The sequence below is a fragment of the Canis lupus genome, chromosome X, assembly GCF_003254725.2.
Source record: "Canis lupus dingo isolate Sandy chromosome X, ASM325472v2, whole genome shotgun sequence".
NCBI lineage: Eukaryota > Metazoa > Chordata > Mammalia > Carnivora > Canidae > Canis > Canis lupus.
In genome coordinates this window covers 108,666,284-108,683,082 of record NC_064281.1, presented here as the reverse complement: position 1 = coordinate 108,683,082, position 16,799 = coordinate 108,666,284, and the positions used below count along the sequence as shown (strand labels likewise).

At 39.3% G+C, this 16,799-nt stretch overlaps 1 long non-coding RNA gene across 1 annotated transcript in view; it reads left to right on the top strand.

The window, feature by feature from the left end:
- The first annotated feature begins 950 nt into the window (after nt 1-950).
- The window catches only part of LOC118353673 (uncharacterized), a 37,391-nt gene continuing 21,542 nt past the window's right edge, over nt 951-16,799 (top strand). The window contains exon 1 of the long non-coding RNA XR_007409278.1: nt 951-1,023. This is a non-coding gene — a long non-coding RNA (uncharacterized LOC118353673). The remainder of the gene's footprint in view (nt 1,024-16,799) is intronic.

Here is a 16,799-nt window from a genome sequence, read left to right as displayed (position 1 = left end):
GACTTCTGGACTGCAGAACTGAGATGCTACGTTTCTGTCATTTGAGCCACCCAAGCTGTGGTACTCTGTTTCAGCTGTCCCAGGAAGCTCCTACATTTCATCTCTCAGGCTTCAGCTTCCCTTATTGGAAAATGAATCATAACCACCTTACAGGGTGGTAGGGATGAATAAAAGACTTAAACACAGAAAGCTCTTAGAGTGATGCTCAAAATAGAAGTAAGTGTGTGCTATTCATATTCTGGGTGTAATTTGTTTTCTGTCAAACCATTTATATTCTGTATCCAGGTAGCTTCCTTGTGGGTATCTCTATCAAGAGGGTTTGAGGTGCCCGGGTGGCTCAGTAGGTTTAGCATCCAATTGGTTTCAGCTCAGGTCATGATCTCAGGATCTTGAGATCAAGCCCTGTGTGAGGCCCCACACTCTGCGAGGAGTCTGTTTCTCCTTCCTCTTCCCCCTCTGCTCCTCCCCGTACTTGCACTCTCTTCTTCCTCCTTCCCTCCCTCCCTCAAGTAGATAAAATCTTTTTTAAAAGAAGGCTTAAATACTTGTCCTTTACTTTTGACAAGCTGCTCTTAGCTTGTAATCACTGTCCCACTTTGGGCTTTCTTCCCATGTAAATTTTTATACTTTGCCTTCCGATCAAACTGCTTCTCAATGCAAACATGTCTTTCATTAAACATATTTTCTTTCACTCATGGTGCCTGAACTCCCGTGACCCTAATCAAATAGATTTCCCATAAATTCTTTATCCTAGTATCTGTTTTAAAGATGCACTCTCAAGAACATACCTGCTTTCCATTTCTACCTGCAAATAGCAAAACAATATCAACTGGCAGAGATAATTACCCACTTGTGAAAAAGGTGTTATTTCTTTCTACTGCAATGCAGTGCAATAGAAATGTCACTCTGAGTCAGGTTATATTAAGTAGCTTTATGTCACATGACACAGTGTGAACTGACACATGCTGTGCTTCTGGATTAGATCTGGGATCAGAAATGGAAAGAAACACATTTGTAACTGAAGTAAGTACTACTGGCTGTAAGTAACAAACCTGCAATTCATATTGTTATTCCTTATGTGCTTTTTTTTTTAAACTTTGTTGGGGCAATAAGGGTGTCGAAATTAATTATGCAATTTAACCACATTTCTAATGTTAATTTTGAGCTGTATTGAGTACCTTGGTTCCTGTCTTTGCCACTGACTAACATATGACCTGAGGTGAGTTCCTTCCTCCCTCTGGACCTCAGTTTCTCCAGTTTCTAAATTAGAGTGCTGGGCTAAATGATCTCAAAGCTTCATCCAGCTCTAAGATGCTAAGATATTCTTAAGCTCTGCAAAAGTACAATGTAAGACTCTGTAAGGGCATAAAGGCCAGCTAACTCTGGCTTTTCCCAGTGGCATTTTGGCTTTCTATCTGAAGACTCTATTGCTTGTATTTTAAATTCTGCTGTAGCTCCATGAGGCTTTACTGACAGCTTCAGAATTAGAGAGCTAAATATCTTCTACTGGTCCCAATGATTACATAATGAATACAAATATATTGCCAGAAAGTTCTTTCACGAGGTAAGTAACATACGCATTCAATGAAAGGCTTCAGCAAGGCACTGATGTGAGGACCAAAGACAAATTACAAATAATTGATTGAGGTTTTCATGTGCATGATGAACAAGCCCATTTTCAATTATACGTGAAATGTAATCATCCTCCTTTTTTTGCAGTAGACAAAAGTTATCTTATGGATGGTATATGTAAATGTGGGCACTTGAAAATATTCATCTATAATGAGACAGAATTTGACTGGCAGGAAAGAGAACAAAGGGGAAGAAGAGATCTGAGGGTCTGAAAGATGGCTCTAGGATAGAAGCACGAACACTCCTTCCTCGGCCCTGTCACCCTCCCACGCTCACCCCAAGGGGACTGAGCAGATATGGCGGCACAGATGTTGCAAGTACTATGTGTATATTTATTTATTTATTTATTTATTTATTTATTTATTTATTTATTTTAGGTATCCAATTAGGAAGGACTGTTTGAAAGGATTAAATTCAGCCTAGAAAGTCAGGAGGAAAAAAGGGGATAGAATCTGTCTTAGGCTGGGCATATGTCAGAGTCTGGGGATTTAAGAGAAAGTGGCTGGCCTGGGTGTGCATGGTGGGCTGGGTCCCGGAAGAAGAAGGGCAGATAGATGATTCTGGAGAAAGACGTTACAAAAGACCTGGCTTTTTCTTTCTATGAGTAGCTGAGAAAAAACAGGGACTAAGAAAGCTGGGTTTGTTTTGTTTTCAACCAGCCATGGCAAATGGGACTCTGCTATCACACTGTGGTGAGTTACACACAATCCGCTTGCACCAGATATGGAACTGAGGACTGTCACCCTGCCCTGAAGTGCAGTTTGTTCTGTAAATGCCTGAAGGGGCAGGAGCTGCTCCCCACCCCACTAGCAAGGAGTGGCAATTAGGGAAATGAAAGGACAAGAGAGCCTCCAGGGTTGTTTTTGTTTTTTGTTTTTGTTTTGTTTTTTTTTTTTAGCTAAAGTGTAAAACCCCTTTACTTATGCTCAAGGTTCCCAGCCTGAGGACCACAGTTCTTGGAAAAAAACTCAGGGCGCATTCTATGCAGACAGTATACGTGCTATTTCTCACATACGTATATCACAATTTTCCACCTACTTTTTGTTTTGCAGGTAACTGTTTATCTCCTTGTATTTCATAGTACAAAACTCCATCTTCACATTAAGACACTCATGATTTATAGTTGTATTTAGGTGTTTTGTACTTTATCAGTCACCAGATCATGTGGAGTTACCTAATATTTTTAAAAAGGGATATTTATCTTGGAAATGTTCCGGACCTCTCCTTTAATGTCTTGGGTGGTGACAGTGGATGAGCCTAACAGAAAATGCCCTGATAAAGGACTGCCTTAGTGCACTGGCTACAGAGTCCTTGACAAATTCAGGAAAGTTCAGGGATACTGGTGGAGAGAATGTCTTAAAGAACCGATCGTTTCTGTTTCTGGGGTGATGGATGTGGTGAGCTTCTAATATCTAAGATGCTAAGATATCTTATATATTAGATATCTAATATCTAATATTAGATTAGTATTAATATTAGGTATTAATATTCTTATCTCTAGAACCAGGAAGAAAATACAAGAAGGAATCAGAGACTTGGAAGTTCTCTGTATTGCCGTGGTCAGTAGACTAAAGAGGAGAGGAGAGTAAGTATCAGAAAGTTGTCTCTCCTCTTCAGAGGGCATTAAGTGTGCCAAAGAGTTAGGACCCATCAGCAACTACCATTTGGCATTCATGGGGATGATCGCCAGTCTGCTCGGACTGCTATAATGAAATGCCATAGAGTGGATGCCTGAAACAGAAATCTATTTCTCATGGTTCTTGTGGCTGGAAGTCCAATATCAGGATGCCAGCCCAGTCAAGCTCTGAATAGACCCGGCTTCGTGGTTCATAAATGAGTGTCTTCTCCCTATGTCCTGGTGGGGTGGGAAGGAAGAGAGAGTTCTCTGGGGTCTCTTTTGTAAGGGCACTAATCCCATTCAGGAGGGCTCCATCTTTATGACCTAAACACCTCCCAAAGGTCCTCCCTTCTAATACCATCACACTGGGGAGTAGGTCTCAACATAAGAATTTTGGAGGGACACAAATATTCCGTTCTTAATGGCGACCTCATCACAGAATCCTGGCCTTTCTCTTCTTTGAAAATTTTGCAAAGTTCCCACGTTTTTTGGAGAAAAGTCATTATGCACAGACTTTTAAATACCACCCCCGCCAACATGCACACACATACAGTACTTGGGGTCTCAAACATGAGTTAGGTCACTTGAAATGTTTACATAAATGTTCCCCTTTCTTCTGCTCCCCCCGACTCATCCTCTTCATGAGAAGATGAAGGGCTGTTTTGTGCCAAGTTTCTGACCAGGTAGTAGTGGACCAAATGATTAGTGCTATAGTTAAATTTCGACATCCTCTTTGAAATGTGGTCATGGGTGAGCCAGGAATACAGACACTGGGGAAAATGCTGCCCAAGTTTACCAATGGTAAAAGAGCCCAGCTATTTCCTAATAATGAAACATGAATTTGTTACTGCTTCGCATCAAAGGACTGGCATGTTATTAGAATAACGCAAAGGAACTGCGATCTTATTTTTGAAACGATTGATTTTCAAGAGTAAAAGAAAAGCTGGGCTCCTTGGTAATATAAGTTCAATGAGGTGCAGCAAAGAGAAACTCTAATAATCAAAGAATGACTTGGCTGGACAGGCCATGGTATAGTTTGAAGAACATGCTTATTGAAAAGAAATATGGAAAAAAGAAAAAACCTTAGCTCCCAACCCCACAGCAGATCAGACATTTATATAAAGAACCACAAGGAAGAGAAAGAAAAAAAACTAGGTTGCAAGAAATTCTCTTTAATACCTAAATCCTTCTGGAAGATGCAGGACAGATCTTAACTACACAACTTGCCCAAGTTCTCCAACTGTTTGGTCACTTTTGGCCATTTCCTCCAGTCCCTCCACAATTATTAAATATTATTACTGCATTTGTCACCGATGCCTAGCTTTTAAGGGTTTTATTTTAAAAGCTGAAGTATCCAAGTGTTTATTATTTTCTGAAACAGCATATTCTAATGGTGCTCTTTAGCTAATGCTCTGGTCACCTCCTGCCCTATCTCCATTATGAATCATTATTTTAAGATGTGTAACTTGGCTACAGAAAATTGCTCTATGAAGACACCTGAACAGCAAGTTCTCGTATGAGTGGGGATATTTTAAGATGATGAAATGTTTTTTAAAAAAGGATAATAAATAGTCTTTAATAGCTTAGACTGTATTTCTGAGCTCTTAAAAGTTGAAAATGAGTTGTTGAAGTTTTGCAGTTGGTCTTTCTCTTTTCTTTTTTGCTTTTTGGAAATAAAAGACAACCTATTAAGCCTCCATCTAGAGCAGACTCCTTTCTAACTTCTTTGCCCCTGTAAATCAGGCTATAAAGAGGTGAGAATCAGCTCCAGATTTGTGACACCTTTCTTCCCTAGAGTCAAGAATATTGCTATTTTCATTGGCTTTAGAAAAAAATACAGTGCTGTTTGTAGTCATTAACATAGCCATTGTTTCAGGAAGCTCTCATTAATGTTCGCTTTTTAAAATTCTGCCCTGGGGGCATTAAGTGGCCAAAAGAACATGAGCTTTGAAGGGAAATAACACAAAATTTAAATCCCTTTTCTCAGGCCTAAAATAGAGTCTCTACAGATCATAAGGATTACACGAGATAAGGCACACGTTATCACTTAACACAGTGGTCAGGGGCCTAATAGGCACACAAGAAACGGTAGCCAACTCATGATGATGATGGTGACCATGACTTTTTCCCTTGGAAACAAAAATAGAGGATCTCATCTGCATCAAAGAGATTGGCAGAATGTGTAAATCCATGTAAGGCAATGCTCTTATTAATCTCATTCCACGCGCTTTCTTTTTTTCTTTTTGGAAATAAAAGACAACCTATTAGGCCTCCATTTAGAACACACACACACACATGCACACACGCACACACACACAGTTAACCTTCCATCTCTCTGAGTCCCAGAGAATATGTGGTGAAGGGTTTCTGAAAGTGGTAAAAAGAATGCTAATATCAAATCAAAGAAAATTTATACACTGCCTAAAGGAAAGCTCCCAAATAAGTACCAGGAAACTTCTAGTAGCCTTAAGATAGTATGAGAACTGAATCTCACAGGATAAAGCTATTCGGAATGTCCCACATCCCTTAAAATATCATTCTAATCCATAGCACCAGAAACAAGAGCAATTTTCTAAGGTATCTGACCCAGGCTTAAGTGATACTTAAGAGGACGAAGTTGCAGATACCCCTATTGTGCTCAAAGACCTTGACACGAAATAGCAGCTAATGATATGTTCCTGAGCTCATCTGACCAAGTGTCTTGGAGTTAAGTCATATTTTTGTCATCTCAGGCATGTGTGTTGATACTGCTCACTATGTATTCCTTGTACGTACTTAACACAATCCATCCCATTTAGCCAGCAAAACTAAAATAATGGATTCTTGACAGTGACTCCGGTTGGGGTGTTGCATTTGCAAGCAAAACACACTCTTACTTCCTCAATATTGGCTGCTTTAGTGGAGGCTCTTACAGCTGACAACACAACAGAGAACTTCATAAAGAAAGTCTCATGATAGCTGTTATTTATTATGCAAATGCTGCCTGCCATGGCAACATTGCATCCAGGAGTTTGCTTTATTTGCACTAGGACATGGCCTGCATATTCAAATGAAGGCAGCCGTACATTATGCCTACACATTACAAAGATTTTGTTTTCCTTGACACTTACAGGAGAACAAACTGCAATTAATATAGCCTGTTTAAGCAGACAGCACCCAATTAGTTATCATCCATTTTCAGATTGGGATGCTAGACAAAAAACATGGAGCTGGGCTCCTTATTCAAAAGGAAAATACATCCAAACTACAGGTTTTCAAAGACACATTTAACTCACAATGGCAAGGATACTCACTTAGCCTTTAATGTGAAATGGAGTGTTAATTTTTCTCTGTCACCTCTTAATTGCTTCCTTATTATACTGTTCAAGCAGTTAATTGCTAGACTGAGTGAAAGAGTGTTTTCAGGGGAAAGGAAATGCCACAGCATGAAAGAAAAAAAATAGAAGCAGTTCACTAGCGTAATTGGGTCTGATATAACATTAGCTATGGTATTCCTTTTAGTGGTATCTACAAAAATTAATAGGCAAAGCCAAATTGTTTGTGATTGGGAAAGTAGAGAAAGATTAAGTCAATTGGCATGCCTACGTATGACTTTCATCACTGTCATTTACCAAGCAAGCAAGTGGACTCTTCTATGCCATCAACATTTGGCCCAGATGTAGGCTGCTTTCCCCATGTGTGGTGCAGATGAGGACATCTCCATAAGCCAAATATTCCTCCCGCAGAATATGCTTCCAGGGATCTGTGTGGACACTTGTTTGCTGCCTTCCCTGTGTTAACTCTCCAAAGTATGATTGAGGAAGAAGAGACGGCAAAAAGCAGTTGTCCTATGCTTCTCAATGCTTTGGAGCTCCCTCTACAATTCCATTTGTCCTCAGGGATATTGACCCTTCCTTTTATTACCATCAAAAATGGGAGTTGACACTGTCAGAGCTTGATTGTGCTTCTTCAGCAAAGAAATGGATAGTCAGAATAAAAGGCAAGAATTACAGACATTTAAACAACAAAACATAGATCACCGGCTTTAATAAGGATGTTTGCATGCCAGTGTTAGAGAATTCATAATAAGTATTATTTTCCACATCCTCTAATTTTATTAGAGCACAGCAATTATTAATGAAGAGAGATGGTAAAGAAAACACTTGCTTTAATAGTGAGGTCAGAAGAGAGATTTTTATTTGTATTGCATTTTAATGATGATCAAGAGAAATAATTTTTGTTGTATCTTAAATTTAACTTCCCAATGAAATATGAGAAAAATATCAACCATTTACTGAATTGTGTTCATTAGCATTTACTCAATGATTAACTCTATAGGCTTTCTTGTTTGTTTACTGCTTTTAGAAATCTGCCCATCTTCCCCTGATTTTGCGTCTAGAAAGGCAGGGGTAAGAGAAGGAGAAAGTGATTGGGGGTGGATTCTCTCTATGAGAAGACAGAATTCCCACAGCTTCATTTCTAATGTATTCAATTGGTGAAAGCGGTTACAAAGATTCACTCAGTCTCCAGATGTGAGAACACAGACTCCACTTCTCATCAGTAAGGGAGATAGGATGAATATGTGGGTAGGGTCATTCTGAAAAATACAACCTGCCACAACGAATGATTGTAGGCCTTTGACAAATATTTACTGGGCTCCTACACTTTGCATACATAACTGATCTAGTCCTCCAACAAATATTTGCTGGGCTGTAACCCTGAGACTTGAAGCATCCTGGAGAAATCCTAACTTTAAACAGAAACTCACAACTTGTAAATGAGTCCCCAGTATCTCACAGATACCTGCCCTTTATCATAAGGCCTTTCACCTATAACATACACAGACATCCCAATCCCCCCTCCAATCTCACAAATGAATTCTCGTCATCTCACAGGAGAAATACCCCTTGAATGGTTCCCCTGCATTTTGCAGATGGAGTGTACAATCACGTGATTTGTTGACTCATTGATTTCTCACTTGTTTATTCAACACATGTTTATTGAATACCTACTTACATGCCAGAAACTATCCTAGGTAGTGGGATTACAGTGACAAAGCAGGCGTTGTTTCTGCCCTCACTGAGCTCTCAGTACAGTGAAGGAAACTCAAAACTAAATGAGCAATTATAATGCACAATGATAAATTTTATGATGAGGGAAATATAGAGTGGCATGGACTTGGGTGAAGAAATACTTCCTGAAGGAAATGCCAGTTGCTGGCAAATCCTAACTGTAAGTTTGGTGAAGGCAAATACTCCCTACAGTCTACAATATAGACACTTAATGAGAGTTTCATAAAGCTTTGGTTAATATGTTGAATCCAATTACTCACTTCTAAAACCTTCCAATGGTGTACACCTTAGTAAGACATTTAGAGTCTTATGTGACTTGGCCTTGCCCTTCCAGCCGCTGGTACTCTTATCATTCCCAAAACATGGCATATGCTTTCATGCTGCTACATCCTTTATCTGTGATGTCACCATAGCCCTGAATGCTTTTCTTCCTCTGTGCATGTGTGTGCATTGCCTGTCTTATCTTATTCAATCCAAAAGTAGTAATCCAAATGTTGGGCTCTACCTGAAACCTTTCATGACCAACCTTACCCAAGCTGGAGTTCACTGCATCTTCTACTTTGTCTGGCATTATAATTACTTCTGCATGTCTGTCACCTCCCTCATTCATTTATCTATCCCCTTGTCAACAAGTACCTACTAAGGATAGGCTATACCTTCAATGTGTTATGCTAGATGCTGGGGATACAGTATAGAAAAAATGGGCAAGGTTCTTGCCCTTAGGAAACTTATCCCTCTGCTCCTTGCACAATAATTCATCCAGTGTAGAAATCCAATGCGTGTCGAATAAACGAACGGATATTGGGATGAATGGTTTGACTCTGGATTATACCTCTCTATATATCACAAAAAGCCTATGATTTGGAACTAAGAATATATGTTACTTCTAAGATGGATCAATTGACCCAAATACAAATGAACCCAAAATGGGTTGTTTCAAAGGTTCTGGTGATTACCATTTTAATGAAACAGCTACATTGCCCCCATGTGAACTGAAAGACTATATCATTCATATAAATAGTTTCATTCTCTCTAGCCTAGACTACAATTTTGCTAAACAAGTAACATTGTTTGCATATTTTTTTTCTAGTTTTACTGAGGAATAATTGGCATTTATCACCGTATAAGTTTAAGGTATACAGCAAGAGAGTTTGATTTACATATATTGTGAAATGATGACCAGAATAGGTTTGGTTAACATCCATCATCTCATATAGATACAAAATTTTAAAAAAAGAAAAAAAATTCTCCTTATGATAGAAAGGATCACACTTCTTGAAAATATATTAATGCAGGGTAATATTCCTGAACGGACTTCCCATTGATTTTCTTCCTTTCAGATAATAAACCATGGACCACGTGTCTTTTATACATTTCATACTGCCTTAATTTTCACAACAAATTGTCCCTGAGTTCCTACTTTGTAACATGCACTGTGTTAGGCACAGCCTTAAATAAACTGCTTCCAGAGACTGACTAGGAAAACAACACAAGTTACTCCCATCAAACTACCGAGAGACCATAGAAACAGAGACGGTGTTTTTCTCACTCCCTCTTCAAAACAATTGAAACATCGACACTTAAATCTTGATAAATAGTAAAATGTGTCTCCCAGTCCTCCCCACTTCTGTACTAGTTTTGATGCATGAGTGTGGTATTCCTACCAAATGGGTCAAACCGGATAGGAAAGTTAATAAGCAAGCGTATGCAGGACAAGATCACTCCGGCAGGAAGATAAGCTCCCTTCAGTATGCCACACTAGTGTGTCCTGCCACCCCCATCTCCTACATACCCCTGAATTTAACACCCTGGAAAGACTACCTGTGCTTCCATTGACAAATAGTATCTTTCCAATTTCATAGATTGAGATCACTCTGCACTTCCGACACCAAAGGAAGCAGGACAATGACTGCTAATGGATACCCCGTTGTGTTAGGCAAGCACATTGCCCCAAAGTACACTGTCATTACAGATCTCTTCCAAGTCTCATCCTGACCCCTAATCATGGATTTTAAAATTAACAATCCTTTTAACTACTTCATTTCTGATTATCAAATCCAAACCAACCAGCTATTAGGGCCTGACACCTCACTCATTAGGAAAGGTGTTCTCTGAGCGGCTATGCAAAGCTTTGATAATGCAGCCAGTTGCCCATTCTGTCATTTGTCCTTTCAGTTAGTTAGTTGATTGAGCTACTAATACTGCTCTTAAGAAAGAGAATAATTGGTGATATTTACAGTGCCGTTAGCTAACAGGTTGGAATCTTACATTACATTCTGTAAGTTTTCAAAGCTTGCAGGAGTTTCTGGGTCCTAGAAAATGTGTCCCTAAAGTCATATGGGTTTAATAAGCTAGTAAATAACATCTGAACCTCCTTGTGACTTATTTCTGGCTACAATATAAAGATAGCAAGACTAGGTGAGTACAAAACTACAAGAAAAATAAATGCTGGTGCTAAGTTAGTATTTGGGAAGAAAATTCTGGCTATTGGCTATTAACCAGGCCCCTGGAATGGAGAAAGGAAAATATAAGACTTCCCAAAACATTTCTATTGTTTCAGAGAAGATCTTTATTATGGCATACTCCCAGGCAACCACCAACTGTGTTTGTTTAATTTGTCAAAGGGACTTACCAATATTACTGAGAAGCCTCTATGTCATTTTTTCACAGTGTAGTACCAATTAATACTAGTGGGGGTGGGGGTTATACCAATAATGGCCCAAAGCTTAGAGCACAACACGCCACCAATAGTTCATTTTGCAGAGTTAGAATTCCACAATAAACTGATATTCACATTTCCCTTCCTTCTCTCCCCCTCCTCAAACTCAGTCCACTCTACCATATAGTTGTAAACTCTTCTGAAAGCAGATGTCTTATTCATCCCAGTATCCTCTTCCTGTGTAGCAGCACCTGGTATGGTGATTTGCATGTAATAACTGCTCAATAAATTGGCTTCTTTGTTTTTAAAATTAACAAAAGGCAGAATGAACTAGATGCGATAATAGGGGCATAAGCCAAGGCCCTAGGGACTGTGGAGGAGGGAATAAAGCTCAATGAATCAATAAGAGGAAAATGGGAGAAAAAATACCTCTTAGAGACTTGGGAACAATAAAGTAATACAGGTTCAGTGAATTCTAAAGGATCAGTCAAATACTATGCTTTCAAGATGAATTAGTTGATTGGGTTAGAATATCTGTCTGGCTCATCATGGGACATTATAACCATTGCTCATTATGCAGCTACCCTTTCCATCAAGACATGAACTTGGGCCATGGTTTCTAATGTTGGTCATTGATCTCTGCTGAGACATGCGTTTTTTATGAGGAACTCTCCATTTAGGAAATGGCAAGCTGAGAGGTTTGAGTTAGTTATAAAATCTGTGACCAGAAGAAGTAGCTTATCTTCAGTCTCCAATGCAAAAGATTACTCTCACATTCCAAAATGCTTCAACTCTAGAACCCACTTTGGATTTCCCTTTGCAAATGAACAGAGAGAATATAAAGGAATAAAGCACCTCTTTCCAGAAAGTTAATAACAGAGAGAAGGAAGGAGAACAATTTGAAAATAAGCATCTGGACTTTAGATAAGCTGATATTCACTGTCTTTATAAACCTTATTAACAACTCCCTAAAACTAATCACTGTTCCTTTTAATCCATGTTGCCCCCTCTCTTCAAATAAGACCTCTGACAAGTTTTTATTTTTTTATTTTTTTTTCTGACAAGTTTTTAAATGATACTCCTCTGTCAGCATAATCTTAATAATTCTAATAATACAGGCTTGATTTACATATACAGAACTCTCAAATCTCAAACAATCAAAATATATATCTTGATCCACACTGAATTTGCTCTTAATAAGGTGTATGCCATGAATTCCTTCCCATAGTATAACTTGAATTAAGATCTCTCACACTGTCCCACTTTTGAAATAAAAATGCTGTTTTATATAGCTGGTGCAATTTGAAAGTAAAAAAATTGTATTCTAAAGATGGTAGATAATTAAACTGAACAATCTGATATCTGGCTTTTATACAAATCCATTTTTATTAAGTAAGCTATGCATCCATTCCCACTTCTCTGCATTAAGTTCTTTACATAAATCTCTCCTTTTTATGTTAACTTACTGTTCTCTTTTGTTTAAGTGTACAGACAATGTCCCCTATAGCTTGAAATCAATTTAGCAGACGGTCCTTTTACACAATTTTATAATCTGCAACATTTGCATTTCTATACATCCCTTTAATTCACAAAGAGCCATACATCTCCTTCAGGAGGCTGAAAAATGAAGCCACAGAAATACTAAAATCTTCTGTAACTTGGAAAAATGATTTAAAACATCCATTCCTAAAAATATAAATGATCCCTTTTTGTTGCTAGCTTCTAAAGGCTTCATTTTAAAAATATGTAGAAGGTCCTCATTATACCACAAAAGAGTCAAGGGAGACAATTTTCCTTGCCAATCCATGAATTTATGCACTTTCCCATAGAGTTGGAAATTGCTGTTAACATAATCTTTCTCTGCGATTCCATCTTTGTATATTTTATTTGATGTCTGCTGTTACCAATTCAAATCTAGGTTGTTGTAAGAACCAAATAAGAGCAAACACAGGTCATCTAAAAGTGAGGCTCTTTGATTGTTTCCTTCCTACAAGCCCAAAGTTACTTTTTCCCTATAAATAAAACAGACACAACAAAAAGCATATTTCAAAAAGTTCCTTTTACTAGGCAAGTTGTAATAATCCTTAGTAAGTTATTAGAGGAAAGGACATCTGCTGAGTAAATGCAATTACCAATAATGATAAATTTTTAGAGGGCCAAGGAATAAGAATAAATAGTAGAGAAGAATATATAGTAGAAGCCCAGGATCAACCCTAGGACTTTGTTTAATCTTTCTGTAAATAATTAGGCAAGCATGTAAAATCAAATCCCCACAAGTATTGATGATATAAATCCTTCATTCATTTCCCAAAACATACACAGTGCCTACATGGAAATGAAAGACTCAACCTCTGCCTTCCAAGAGGTCAAGTCATATGGGGAGGGCAAAATCATAGATGATCAGTGCAACAACTAGTATGATGAAGAGATGTGGGGATGGTTGGCATGGGAGCATAGACACAGGACACCAGATTCTGCCCTGGGAGTAAGGGAGGGCTCAGTCAAAGAAAGGAGGTAATGCATGTGTCAGGAATGAGGAAAGAATTTATGCAAAAACCCAGAAATATGAGTATGTAATATATATGGACCTTCAAACCATTATTGAGCTAAATATTGCCCTAAACTTTATAGTGTTTCAAAGAATCACGTGGGAAACTATTTTTCTTTTTTTTTGTTTCTTTATTTTTATTGGTGTTCAATTTACTAACATACAGAATAACCCCCAGTGCCCGTCACCCATTCACTCCCACCCCCCGCCTCCTCCCCTTCTACCACCCCTAGTTCGTATCCCAGAGTTAGCAGTCTTTACGTTCTGTCTCCCTTTCTGATATTTCCCACACATTTCTTCTCCCTTCCCTTATATTCCCTTTCACTATTATTTATATTCCCCAAATGAATGAGAACATATAATGTTTGTCCTTCTCCGACTGACTTACTTCACTCAGCATAATACCCTCCAGTTCCATCCACGTTGAAGCAAATGGTGGGTATTTGTCATTTCTAATAGCTGAGTAATATTCCATTGTATACATAAACCACATCTTCTTTATCCATTCATCGGGAAACTATTTTTCAAAATTGATTGTAATATGGTTCCAGGACCACATTTTTGAGAAGGTTAGATTGAATAGACACATCCACAGACACATTTTTAGGTCAGTGATTTGCTTCCATACCCTTGAGTTCACCTGTTTGACCAAAACAAGGGGCAGTATTTTTCAGGACTCGGAGAGAGATATGCTAGAACGAAACAATTTCATTGGGTTCACCAAATTAGTTCAATCAAATCAACGAAAAAGAGCAACAAACATTTATTGTATACTCTTAGGTATTTCGTGAGACATGGTGGGTAGGGGGGATGTCGCAGCAATGAAAGGAAGATGAATAAGACAGGTGTCACCCTCAAGAACCTCAAAGAGAATGGCGGGGTGACTCCTGTAACCAGCTCCCTTGTAATGGACATCGTCCCATAAGAGACAGAAACCATGCCAGTTATTTGAGCAGAATTTGTAAAGGATTGTTAACTAGGCCTAAAGCTGTTACGCAGATGACTGAAAAGAGAAAATGAGAACTCTAAGGTGTCACAGAAGTAGGACCTCAGGACTGGGAGGAGCAGCTAGCACCCCTCAAGTGGAAGAACAGAGGGGAAATTTGGAACCATTGAGACTTAAAAGTCTGGAGGAGGTATCCACCGAGCTGAACCTGCAACATCTGGGAAGGGAAAGCCGCTCAACCCTGTGTCCCACACCCCCTGAGGTGAGGGGGCAGCGGTGTCTGTTCTCAGAGAAAATGCTCTGTGGCTTTGGGACCCAAACATCTGAGGAAAAGCTGCTGGCTCGTGCTGATATCTTTGGGGTGAAGGGGAAGTGGGGTGGAGTGTGATGAAACTGTAAAGAGACCGTTGGAGAAACTGCCAACTGGATTCAGCGGCTGCCGCAAACAGGTCCACCTTCCACCAAGTAAAGCAGCAAGGCTGGGCTGATCCTCACAGGATGAGCAAGCAAGCAGTAGGCCAAATGGGAACGAACTTAAGAGCAGGTCCTTTCTTCCTTCTCCAGCCTTGTAGTCTCCTCCTTGTGACCTCTAATGGCCAAGCCCAACACAAACAGAGAGCCAGTTAGTGAAGCAGAAATGTGGCTGGCAAAGTCTTGGCCCCAGCACCATGGAACAGAACACAGAAGGGTGCGTTTAGAGCTCGTAACATAAAGCAGAATGAAATAAATAATATTGCAGAATTCTGTGAAAGTACAGAATAAGGAGAGATGAATTCCAAGTGGAAAGATCAGGAAGGTAACAATGTTTGGGGGCAGCAGGCCTCAAAAAGTTGAAGAAATAGGGAGGGGGGGACGGTAGTGGTAGAAAAGGTGCTAAGTCAGGGGGTGGGAATACCTAGCGCTCACCAGGAGACAGGCAGTCTTAGGCACTTGCCAATACATAATCTCATTTAATCCCCACAACAACCCTTGAGAGTGGGTATAATTATCCCCATTTACAGACAAGGCAAGACTCTCAGAGAGCCCTCTGTTCATTAATCAATAATTCATCAACCACACACTTCAAACCAGACAGCCAGGACTGCAGCAGTGAATGAGCACTATGGGTAATATGAACGTAAGCTTGTTCATCAAAACTACTAAGAGTCTGAGCATCCGAGAGCTAAGGAAGACACTTAAAACATTGGAGAAAGAAAAAGCAGCAAGTTTAGAATGCAGCGTGGATATACTATTTTACAAAATGAGAAGCAATACTCTGGAACTTACTACCTCAAGAACATGATATGGGTATAAAATAAAAGTAGCTTTGTAGATAAATCCACACAAATGCCTGGTTCACAAAGGTCTAGTTTTTTATTCAAGGAAGGTAGGAAGGTTTAGAGACCTTTTGTAGTTTTGGGGGCCAATATTAGGGAAGACAGCTTTGGCCTTGCAACCATCTCAAGATCTCTGTCTAGTCAGATACTGAGTCAGACCCAGAGGATGCACTTCCATAGAATCATGGAGCTCAGAGAGGGCCCATTCCAATTCCCCTATTTCACAGAGGTGAAAGCTAAGGCCTGGAGAGAAGTGATTTACCCAAGGTCACACAACTGGTTAGTGTTATTTAGTCAGACTACCATAGCCAGGATGACCAGATGTCCCGGTTTGCCTGGGACTAAGGAGCTTCCCAGGAGGCAGGACTTTCAGTTCTAAATATGGGATAATCCAGGGCAAACCAAGATCAGTAATCAGCCTGATTATAGCACAGTGGAATTCCATTTCACAATGGTTCTTTTGGAGAATGCATGTTGACACATCTTTTTTATTAGCTTTTAAAAAAAAATATTATACTAGTTCTGCTCAGAACTATTCAGGAATAGTGACCATTCAGGAATAGTGATCAATTACAAATATTTGAGAGTGCAAGGCAACTGAAGATTTTGCTTCTTGCCTCAGGATGAAGTGCCATATAAAGAACAAGAATTGGCTCTTTTGATTGCTCATCCAGAGCTCTATTGGCAGAGCATACTGCAACTGTTGCTCAAGGAATCTTCCTTTTACTAAGGATAAAGGGAGCCAAATTTCACCCAGCCTCCCAGACCCGTAGGTGTGGTAGTGAAGGAAATGAGTCCTTTCTCACTGACTGGTTGCATCTGCAACCCCTTCTTCAGTCATTTGCACTCAATTTCACAGAATACAAGTGTCAATAAAACTGGAAAACTCAATTTAGTTGAAATTTACATTACAAAGCATTAAAACTTTTTCTTTCCATTTCAACTAAAAATATCTCTTCTGAACTTACATTGTTGTCACCTACAGTAAGCTTATCTTGAATGAATAGGCACCCAGGATAGCTACCATTA